Raw genomic sequence first — 12603 nt, 5'->3', positions numbered from 1 at the left:
CTTGAGTGGAATCTTGCAGCTATTACCAAGCTTCTCTTGGTTTTATCTCATAAAGCTGACAGTCTTTGGGTGAAATAATGGGTCCATATATGCTATTTCAAGGATAAACGTTGGTGGGACATGTGTTGGGGTTCAGAAACTCCGGCTTTCCGCGAAAACAAAACCCGACCCCAAGACCCGCTCACAATTAATATAACTAATAATCATAATTAACAAGATAAGGAGAAAGACAATATTACCCTTGATGCGCGCTTCGCTCGCTTTACGAGCTCTTACTTCGAAAGCTACGAGTCCATGCTAGGCACATTGAGCTTACGGCCGAGCCTTGCCTTGTGTCAATGGCTTTGGTTATCCTATCCAGTCACACTAGACATCGATTGGCTAGGCCAATACGATGCTAGGATTATTCCGACCACTGACTTGTTAATTAATTGATTTTTACCGTCTCGTCTTTTATTAATTCGACTCGACTTGCGACGCTCGGTCTCGACGCGACGTCTATGTTCATAATACTTGAGCGACTTATTAATTCCTTTCGGATTAATTCTTGTGACGGATCGTTAGTTTGCTTAAGTGTGACCCACAGGGTTCAGTTAAGATTAAGCTGTAATATTAATTATACATTAATATTACTGTTCGAAAGTGGCCTCCAACTAGGCATTCCGATCACTTGATTTCATTGAATAATTAAATTTTTAATGATTCCGAACCCTTTATCGGAATAATACACTTGTTCGAAGGTGTAGACACCTGATTGTGTCTCCCCAAAAACCAAACCCAGTGATGAATATCTTTCACGTCATTGATTATCGAACGAAGTGAAAGTGTGAAAAGTCTTGTGATGCGGTTGTTTTTAATAAAAATACTTCTTTCTGTTTTCGAAAATGTACTCTATTTATGAAAATGTCTAGTCCAATTTAGTTTGGTCCATAATAAGGGTCCAATAATGGTGTAGTTGGATTGGGCTTAAAAGATCTTTCCAACGATATATTATAATCCCAATTCCGATGAATAATGAGGAAGTTATGACCAAAATACTAAGTTGAGCCCGAAACAAGTTTTGTATACGGCCCAATGATCTAGTGGAGGGCCAATTAATTATTCCTAAAGTCATTAGGATTGACTTTAATCTTCTAGAATAATCTAGAAGGTTATTTTGAGTTCTAGTGGAATTAGGATTAATACTTATGTTTTTAGAAAATAAAGAATTTTATTAGGAATAAAACAAGTGTTTTTAAAAAGAATTAAATATGATTTTAAAATATAAGTACGGACGTTAATTAGTCTAATTTAATTAGGTTAAGGACTTTGTACGGATTTTAGAAAACGCGTGAACCATCGCGAAACGACAAAGTTGTTGCACCGCGCTGAATCTCGTCGCACCGCGACAGAAGTAGTTTTATTCCAGATTGGATTCAGTCTTTTCTGATCGTTTTCAGACTATTTTTCTTATAAATAGGGTCGTATATCCCCGTTTTCAATCACCAACAATTATCATCAATCATCTAATTCTATTCTCTTCTCTCTTTTAAGCAAAAGCTTATTCTTTCTCTCTTTCTAAGCCTAGCCTTTGGCAAATACAATATCGCATTCACGAGTTCTAGACACACTTAGCCAAGTTCGAAGTTGCCTTCGCCCTAGACGTGAAAGGTTGATAATTTCTGAAGGTTTGGTCCCAAATTCCTATTTCTATTATTTAAATTAAGTGTTTGATTTAATATTTTCCTTGAAGTTACTAACGTGTGTATTGTTTTGATAGAAAGAGATACGAGGCAACAAAGTAAGTTGTTTTATTGCTATATTTCTATAGAAAACATGTTTATATTATTTTAATTCCTAGTGTCATATTAAGATGCTTTTATTGCTTTCTAGTATAATGTTTAGGTTGCTTCCTATTTCTTCTATCATGTTAGTATCATTTTAGGGGTAAAGCTTTGATTTTTATTGTTTAGTGACATGCTAGGATTTGTTATTAATTTTGTTAGTATCATGCCTAGGATCTTGCTAATTTTATTATGCTTTGAGAATATTATTATGATGATGGTTGTTGTATCAATATTATGTTGCTTGATATTTATTGTTATTGCTTGATCACGCCCTCTCTTACAGGATTAAAGGGAATTTGTATTTGTAATCACGCTTAATAAGATAATTAATAATCTTGTTTAGGCTAATGTGATTTTAATTCAAGTGATCGCCAATAATAGATTTGTTTGTGCATTAATATTCAACCAACATAGATTAAACATGTTTTAGGATTAACCTATTGATTGTATGTTAGTCAGAAAGCGCACATGAATATGAGAAGAATAAAGTAGATGCCTATTATTAGGGTAGTTCAATCTCTTTTAGGTTGGATTTGTACCTTCATCCCCGAATATTCAGTCATGGTTCCAGACCACTATGGAGTTAGCGATCTCATGGATCCTAAAACTTGTTGGCGACTCTTTTGCTCTAGCTTCCTTCCCTTTGGACACCACCATGCTTAAGTGCATGATCACAGTGGGGCTCAAGTGTTGGATGCTTGAAATATTCCTACAGTTTTTTGGCGACTCCACTGGGGTGGATTTCTATTTTAATTCCTAAAATTAATTTTGGCAATAATTTAGAATAAGTGGATGAGACTCGAAACGTACTAAGTATTCATGTGCGTAATTTTGATTGACATTATTGGCATGAGCATAAAAAAGGTCCGCATTGGATAGACCATCTGTAATGCGTCAAAAACATAGGATTTTTACACGTAGGAAATTTGGGAAATATCTTTCACAACTAGAATCGAAATAACGCTACGAAAAACTTGAAAATTCTAAGAACAGAAAGCTGCTGAGGCATGTAGGAACTAAAATCGAGAAAACAGTGCCTGTCGCAACGCGACAGCAATGTCGCGTGGCGACAGGGTCATCGTCTCGCGACAGGCCCTATTGTCTCGCGCTAAGTTCTTCCAATACAGAGCCAGAAATCTACCTTCTTGCTTTGAACAGTTCTAGTACTATTTGCTCGATTTTACTTCCTGATTGAGTTTTTCTCACTTTTCTGAACCCATATGTGTTCTACATATGGCCATAACCCTCTGGGAGTTCACGCTCCATCTACCCAATCGAACGCTCATTGCAACGACGGGTACATCCGAGTTTGTGAATTCACCAAACCATGGAAGCAAGTTTAACTTGCGGGGTCCCATCCATACGCGCCAACCCTTCCAAAGGTAAGGCTTCCGCGCGATGCATCCAGACTCATAACCATGGACCCTCTTTGACTAACAATAATCCTTGAACTTTAGAGAACTAGAGCCATGGTTAGGTTGCAAACTCATTGCATCATATTGTGCTTATTTGACTACTTGTGCATTATTTGCTTGTGCATACTTACACATGTGATTAAACTAACCGTTTAGTTTGACTTTTGATTATGAATATGCTTAAACAAACTAACCAATGACTAAAGGAATTTTCTTAATTAATTGATTAATTAACTTTTAATAAATATGTCTAAAATCGAGTCATAGTTCCTTTAAATCAACCCATATTTTTATTCCCATATACTGCACAAGCGTCAACTTATTTTGGTCATAACCAGAGTTCAAGGAAGAGTTACGAGTCTTAGTACCTATGGATCTGTAGCCCCGAGTTTTATCTTTCATTTGGCATTGGCTTTGGTTAATTCGGAGTCACAGATCAAAAGTTATGACTAAAATACTACAACCTATCCAGTTTAGTGCACATACGTGAAGTCTTAACTTAGTCTTTGTTTGAGTCTAGTCACATAGTCTAGTCACATGGTCATGCCACGAGTCTTGAACATATCACTTACACTCACAAATATTCACACAATTTGTACGTACTCTTTTCATACCATGACCATCTCTCCATCTACATCGTCTTTCCACGCTCCACATGCTTTCTCCATACATGTCATTCCCCCCATTCTTCCATGATCTCTTCCCATCTATGCATGTTGAATTGAGTTTGAGTCAAATAATTAATAATAAACATCCATGACTTCCTTTTCCATAGCACTTGGCCAAGGAGGGAAGGGTGTTTAATCAAGGACAACACTTTCATTCAAGTACTACTATTTGATAAATCGATTCAACAAAAGAGAAAATCTAAGAAGAAAATGGCAACTCAGGATGAGCTTGGGCAAAACCTTGCTAGTCTAACTGAGATGATGAAGACTATTGTTGTTCAAGTCAATGACCCTGCGAAACAACAACAGATGGAGCGAATGGAGGAAAGCTTGAGCAAGCTCTCCAATGACTACAAGTTCCAAGGGATTAGCTTATAAGGGGTCTCGGTTGACAAAGAACTTCTTGCACATAAATTCAATGCCAATGACATCCCTAGATTCAAGCCAACGGACAATCCTTACTTCCACTTAAGAGCTTTTAAAACGATAATGAACATTAAGGGGATTGATAGGAAGGATTTCCATTCACTGTTTTTCATTATCTTTAGAAACCGTTTGTCAACAATGGTTCTTTTCCCTTGAAAAAGAGAAGACCTCTTCTTGGGATTCCATAATAAACGCTTTCATAGATAGATATAAGTGCAACATTCAAGTTGAAACAGACCATAGACAACTTGAGATGCGAAAGCAAAAAGAAAATAAAGGGTTCACCTCTATCTTCAACAAGTGGAGGGAAACTTCCGCTAATATGGTTGAGGTTCCTATTGAAAAGGAGTTTGTAAGGATGTTCATCAAGAACCTCTAAGAGAAATATTCAAAGCATTTGAAATACCAACACAACTTGAATACTTTCAAGGCCGTCTATGACATAGGTATTGAAATCGAAGATGACCTTGCAAAGCAAAAAGCTACTAACAATAGTAACAACAGTGGCTGGAAAGGAAAGAAAAACAACAATCCTTCTTCCGAAACACCTACTCTAGTAACAATCTTAGTACCTTTGACCTTAATGAAGTCTTAGCCATGGATAATCAAGGACCCAAAAAGAAACTAAGGAAAGAGTTCACCCCTATTGGGATGAGCCATGATACCACTTTCGATCGACTCCATGCCAAGGGACTCATTACTCCTATTGGACCTATTCAAGATCCCGCACCTGAAAAGAGGTTGCCTAATTAGAACCAAGACACACACTGCAAGTACCATCAAGGTAGGGGTCATACTACTGAGAGCTATTGGAAGCTAAAAGAGGCCATCTAATATTTGATTGATAATAACAAGATTTCCATATCTCCAGCTGGTAAGAAGACCGAGTGATGATAAAGCACAAGACACAACGCGAGCTTCAACGACAAAACGTCATGACCTCTTTTTTCTTTTTTATTCCTCCTTTTCCCAATAAAGTCTAGCATAGGCACCTTTCACTTTTCTTAGATTTATTTCATAGATTTTATCCTTTTCTATCTTAATAAAATGAGCATTTATTCTTTGTATATGATCATTGCATTTAAAAAAAATTCCGTATTAAGCACGAGGTATACTAATGATTTGAGGCACCTCTTGTAGCCATATCATATCACCTTTCACCCTTTAAAATTATAATCCTTTCTTGATACACTAATTTGAGCCTCATCTAATGATAAACCTTTCTTTCTTCAACCCACATCTACCTAACTTTGGGATGGGATGGTGTGCAACTTATGCTTGACTGATGTTACCAAAATTTCAAAAGATTAAAAAAGAGAAAAAACAGCAATAAAAGTGTGCAAAAGGGCAAGTATTCCAATGTCATTGATATGAACATGTCTTTGATAAGAACACGTCTCAGATTGCGTCTCTTATCGAGTGCTCGGTACCGTGCCTGAGAAACATGAATGCCAAGTAAGTGATAGACCGCATGATCGGGATTGCCCACACTTATCACAAAATGCAAAAGCAAAAAAGAAAGAGAGCAAAAAAATGAACAAAAGAAAGAGAGTTCAAAAGTGAGAAACCTCGAGCAAACAAATAAAAAGATTCAAATGTAAGGTTGCATACCTTGGGGGCTTATCTAGGGTCTTGAGCCTTTATCCCCTTCTTCTTTAACCTTTAGCCTAACCACATTACAACCCTGAAAAGACCTCTTTGAGGTATACACACACTTGTGCAAGGTTCGGCTAGAGCTACGTTCGGCCTGATTCCTAACGGATACGTATGCAACCTCACATTGGGGTGCAGCCGTAATAAAAATGCATTCATTCACATTTACATTCATACATGATCATATAAGGGATCTCCAATGTTCATCCCTATACATTTAGAGCTAGACTTGGGGGCTTGATCGCTACTGTTAGGTTTCGATGAGTCTAACTCACCGCAGAAGAAAACCCGAGCCAAGACTACACTCATAATTAATATAATCACAAAGCATAATTAACTTAAACAACAAGAATTAAGAAAAGATTAATACCTTTGAAGCGTGCTTCGCTCTCAACAAGAGCTCTTACTTCGGAAAGCTTTTAGCTTCGCTCGCACGAAGACCTCCTATTGAAGTCCACCCACAACACGACCCCGACAAGGTCCAGTGCTTAGAGGTTAGCTAAGCCCGAACTAAACTCGAGTAATTATATGTGTTAGGTGAGGACCACTCACATGCATTGTGATCTAACCATGTGGCACCCAACCTTGAGTCCCAAGTTGGGTTCAGTTGGGCCGCCACCTTTTGGCCCGCTTCCATGACCTGCCACCTGGGTCCACGGCCCGTTGCCACATGGCATTGCCAAAGTGGCACGCTGCCACCTTGGCGCGCTGCCACGTGGCACACTGCCACCTTAACGCGATGCCACGTGGCACGCCGCCACCATGGTGGCTACCATGTGGCGCACTGCCATTTGGTGGATGCCACGTGGCGCACTTCTATTTGGAGCGCTTCCCTAGCCTTTCGCGCGGCTAGGGTTTTTACTTGTTACTTGAAGCATTTTCCCGTCTCGCCAATTCCTTAATTTTGGCTCGACTTTTAAGATTCGGTTCCGACGCTCTAAGCTCGAAATCTGACGTCTTTGTTAACTATACTCGAGCGACTCATTAATTCCTTCCGAGTTAATTCGTCGTGTTGGTTCATTTGTTGCTTGGGTGTGACCCGAAGGGTTCTGTCAAGATTAAGCTATAATATTAATTACTCATTAATATTATTGATTGGAAGCGGCCTCCACCTAGGCATTTCAATCACTTGACCTCACTGAATAATTAGCTTTCTAATAATTCTGAACCCTCTATCGGAATAATACACTTGTTTGAAGGACACCAATTCTATCAATCTCCCACTTGTCCTTCCAGACAAGTGCGCATTTAGTGTATAGCCTTTTTCCTATGTCGCTTAATGTCTCTTCATGAACTATAAGATAAGATTTATTCGTCATCCTTATTATATCCAGAAGTGTTTCTCGATCCCGAGTCCAACTGTACATAAACAGATGTTTTCTAAAATCCATCCGAGCACGGCCATGCATTTTTACAGTCTCGCTCTTCGAGAGGCCTTGTAACCAACAAAATCTCAAGTGGTCATTAATTGTCCATCATTTAAATGACCTCGATTAGTGATAATTTTCAATTACAATATTCAATGTTCACTTAATAGGTGTTTCTTTATCCAAGACATGGTGTTGATACCCTATTTTAAATATTCTCAAAATCGAATGGACTCAATATTTAATCCTAAACCACAATTAAATAGAAATGGAGTGATAAAATTGCATAAAATTAAATTACTCCAAAATCCGAATGGTTCATCATAGTGTTTTACTTTAAAATATTCCAAAATTAATTAAAACACATAATAAGGAAATCAAAGCCAATGACCAACGTGCCTGATTCCCATTGCCTCAACGTGCTTGTTGTGTTTCACTTGAGGCAAAGGTTTAGTAAGTGGATCGGCTACATTGTCGTCCGTTTCAACTTTATAAATACTTATTTCACCTTCTGATTTCCATTCCCTTATCATGTGAAATCGCCTCTTGACATGTTTGACCTTCTGATGTTCCCTTGGCTCTCTAGCCTGGCTGTTGGACCCTTGATGGAGGGCACAACATCAAGTTCACCAACGAACTTACGAATCCAAACTGCCTCCTTAGCTGCTTCAGCAGCTTCCAATTATTCGGCTTCAATTATAGAATCTGCAGTTGTGTTTTGCTTAGCACTATTCCAACTAAACGCTCCTCCATTTAGACAGAATACGTATCCTGACTGCGATTTAAAATCGTCTTTGTCTGCTTGGAAGCTTGCGTCGGTGTAACCTTCAACAACTAATTCATCTAAGCCACCATATACCAGGAATTTATCCGTGTTCCATTTCAGGTACTTTAGGATGTTCTTGGCTGCAGTCCAATGTCCTTCTCCTAGGTTTAATTGGCATTGGCTCGTAGCACTCAAGGCATGCGATGCATCTGACCTAGTACATATCATGGCATACATGATCTATCTAATAAGCGAAGCATATGGAATCTGATTCATCCTTTTTTCGCTCATCAGTTGTCTTTAGACACTGCTTCTTGCTTAGGATTATGCCATATGACATGGGTAGGTGACTTCTCTTGGCCTCCTCCATGTTGAATCATGCCAGTACCTTATCAATGTAAGTACTTTGGCTTAATCCAATCATCCCTTTAGATCTATCCCTGTAGATCTTGATCCCCAATATGTACTGTGCTTCTCCCAAGTCTTTCATTGAGAAACATTTTCCAAGCCAGGCCTTTCCAGACTCTAGCATCGGAATGCTATTTCCAATGAGCAATATGTCATCAACATATAAGACTAGGAAGGCAATGTCTCTCCCAATGACTTTCTTGTAAACACAAGACTCGTCTGGATTCTTGATAAAACCAAACTTACTGATGGCTTCATCGAATCACATATTCCAACTTCTACTTGCTTGCTTTAACCCATAAATGGACTTTTTAAACTTGCATACCTTCCTAGCATTGTTTTGGTTGACAAAACCTTCAGGCTGTGTCATACACACAGTTTCTTCCAAAATTCCATTGAGGAAGGCGGTTTTGACATCAATCTTCCATATTTCATAATTGTAATATGCAACAATCGCTAGGATGATCCGAACGGACTTAAGCATTGCGACAGGATAAAAGGTTTCATCATAATTAACACCGTGAATTTTCCTGTAACCTTTTGCTACCAGTCTAGTTTTGTAAATGAATACATTTCCATCTTCGTCGGTTTTCAATTTGAAAATCCATTTACATTCGGTAAATGTGAAACCTTCGAGTAAATCAACCAAGTCCCAAACTTGATTTTCAAACATGGAGTCCATTTCAGATCTCATGGCTTCTTGCCATTTAGCAGAGTTGGAGCTCGCCATAGCTTGCTTGTAGGTTGCTGGTTCGTCTCCATCCACTACTAGGATGTCTTGATTCTCTGTTAATACAACACCAAGATATCTATTAGGTTAAAGACTTTGGCCTTTGCGACCTACGTAGGGTAATGGACTGAGCATTTGCATTGTCGGTTTGACTTTTCATAGATTGACTAACGTTAACAGATGCTGTTTGAGCACTTTGACTATCAACTTCCTCTTCTCTTGATGTAATTTCTCTTGATTTCAATACTATAAGCTCTATTTCCAAGTATATGCCTTCTCTTGAGTCTTTTGAATGCTATAATAATCAATCTAATGAAGATGATAACATTAACAAACTGGTTGAATTAATGAATGAACGAGAACAAAAGGACCCTATAATTAAAGAAACTCAAACAGTTAATATAGGAACTAATGAAAATATGAAAGAAGTCACAATTGGCTTAACTTTAAATCTGGAAGAGCGATCGATCCTCATATCGACGCTTAAAGAATTCGAGGACGTGTTTTCTTGGTCATACAAGGACATTCCTGGAATAGATAGGGTATTTTTGTGATAGACTTAAACATTACTAGCACAACATCATGGGTATTAGATAACGGATGTGGCTCACACCTTTGTTCCAATTCTCTAGGACTAAGGAAAACTAGAAGGCTAGAGAAGGGAGAGGTTGAACTCCGGGTCGGCAAATGAAGCCAAAATTGCAGCCGTATCCGTGGGAACTCTTAGTTTGTCTTTGCCCTCCGGGCTTGTATTAGAACTTTAAAACTGTTGTCATGTTTCTAATGTTACCAAAAACATCATTTCAATTTCGGCATTAGACGCCAAAGGATTTGAGTTTCGAGTAAAAGACAATACATGTTCGTTTTATTTCGATAATGTTTTATATGGTACATCAAATGGTTTTTATGTGCTTTCATTAGACAAACAAGTTTATAATGTTGAAAATACCAATAAGAAACCTAAGACCGTTGAGTCTAATCAGACATACTTGTGGCATTGTCGTCTTGGCCACATTAACATCAAACACATCAAGTGACTTCTACAACAAGATATTCTTCACTCATTCGATTTAGAATCAATTGAGAATTACGAAGGATGTTTATTAGGAAAGATGATTAGCATCCATTCTCCAAGTTGGGAGAAAGGGCAAGTGACCTATTGGGCCTAATACACACCGATGTATGCGGGCCAATGAGTACACCCGCAAGGAATGGTTATCGATATTTTATCACCTTCACAAACGACTACAATAGATATGGATATGTCTACCTTATGTCGAACAAATCTGAATCGTTTGAGAAATTTGAAGAATTTCAAAGTGAAATTGAAAATCAGCTTGCAAGTGTAGGGAATATTTCAAGCATCCCACACTTGAGCCCCACTGTGATCATACACTTAAACATAGTGGGATCCAAAGGGAAGAAAGCTAGATCAAAAGAGTCACCAACAAGTTTTAGGAACTTGTAAACCGTTTACAGTGTGAAGGTTACACCCCTTCACGATCCATGAGATCGCTAACTCCATAGTGGTCTGGAACCATGGCTGGATATTCAAGGATAAAGGTACAAATCCAACCTAAAAGATATTGAACATGCCCTAAATAGGCCTCTACTTTAATCTTCTCATATTCATGTGCGCTTTCTGACTAACATACAATCAATATATTAACCTTAAACCTGTTTACTCTATCTTGGTTGAATATTAATGCACAAACAAAACTATTATTGGCGATCACTTGAATTAATATCACATTAGCCTAAATAAAATTATTAATTATCATATTAAGCGTGATTTCAAGTACAAATTCCCGTTAAACCTACAAGAGAAGGCATGATCAAGCAATAACAATAATATCAAGCAACATATAAATTATTAATACAACAAATCATCTTCACCATAAAAAATCTCAATAAAGCATAATAATATTATTAGCAAGATCTTAGGCATGATACTAACAAGATTAATAACAAATCCTAGCATGTCACTAAATAATAAAGATTAAAATTTTAATCCTAACATGATAGAAGAAATAGGAAGCAACCTAAGCATGATACTAGAAACGTAAATGATATTAGAAATATTAGTTATTACCCTAAACATGGTACTAGGAATAAAAATAATATAAGCATGATTTTTAAAGATATAAAGCAATAAAACAACTTACTTTGTTGCCCTGTATCTCTTTTTATCAAAATAATACACACGTTAGTAACTTCCATGAAAATATTAAATCAAACAAATAATTTAAATAATTGAAATAGGGATTTGGGACCAAACCCTAAGAAATTATCAACCTTTCACGTCTAGGGCGAAGGAAACTTCGAGCTTGTTTAGGTGCGTCTAAGACTCGTGAATGCGGTATTGTATTTTGAAAAGGGAAGGCTTAGAAAGAGAGAGGAAGAATAAGCTTCTAGCTTAAAGAGAGAAAGAATTAGGTGATTTTTGGTGATTAAAACGGGAAAATATGACCCTAATTATAGAGAAAAACATCCAGAAACGATTAAAAAAGAGTTAGAATTCGAATCGTAATAAAATTCCTTTTGACGCGGCAAGATAAGGACTATCGCGGCGCGATAGAATTATCTTATCGCGATAAAAACTGTTTTTTGCAAATTTTATTTTTATCATAACTTTTGTTTCAGGAGTCCAAATAAGGCATATAATATGTCGTTGGAAATCTCTTGAAGTATAATTTCCAATACAATTATAATTAGATTAAAATATTTTGTAGATAGATAGATATCTCCTAAATAGTGGAAGGGTGTCAATTTTGAATAGAGTTTCGTATTTATTTCATATCTTTTTCGTTATAGCTCGGAATTAATATTATAATATATCATTGGAAAGATAATTTCAATATCTATCCAACCATATAAAATTTGGATAAAATTATGAGGAACAAAAATAATATCTGAACATATTCCATTTCGCACAGAACAAGGACTCTCAAAAAGAGGAGTTTTATTCAATTTCAAATTCTTTAATCTTATCTTTTCAAAAAAGGATAATTAAAATCTCTTAGAAACTTATAGAAGCTTCTATTAATCCTAATTAGTTTAGGAATGGTATTAAAGCCTTTGGACCCTCCACGTGATCATTGGGTTGTAGGTAAAATCCGGTTTGGGCTTAGTTTAGTATTTTGGTCATAACTTCCTCATTATTCATCGGAATTGGCTTTATAATATATTGTTAGAAAGGTCTTTTCGAACCCCATCCAAATACACAATTATTTGACCCAAATTATGGATCAAACTAAATTGGACTGGACGTTTTTCATAAATAGGGTACGAAAATGAAGATTTTCAAAAACAGAAAGAAGTATTTTTATTAAAAGCAGAGAGAT

The sequence above is a fragment of the Chenopodium album genome, chromosome 10, assembly GCF_948465745.1.
Source record: "Chenopodium album chromosome 10, dcCheAlbu1.1, whole genome shotgun sequence".
In the NCBI taxonomy this organism is placed as follows: domain Eukaryota; kingdom Viridiplantae; phylum Streptophyta; class Magnoliopsida; order Caryophyllales; family Amaranthaceae; genus Chenopodium; species Chenopodium album.
This window is presented reverse-complemented; position numbering follows the sequence as displayed.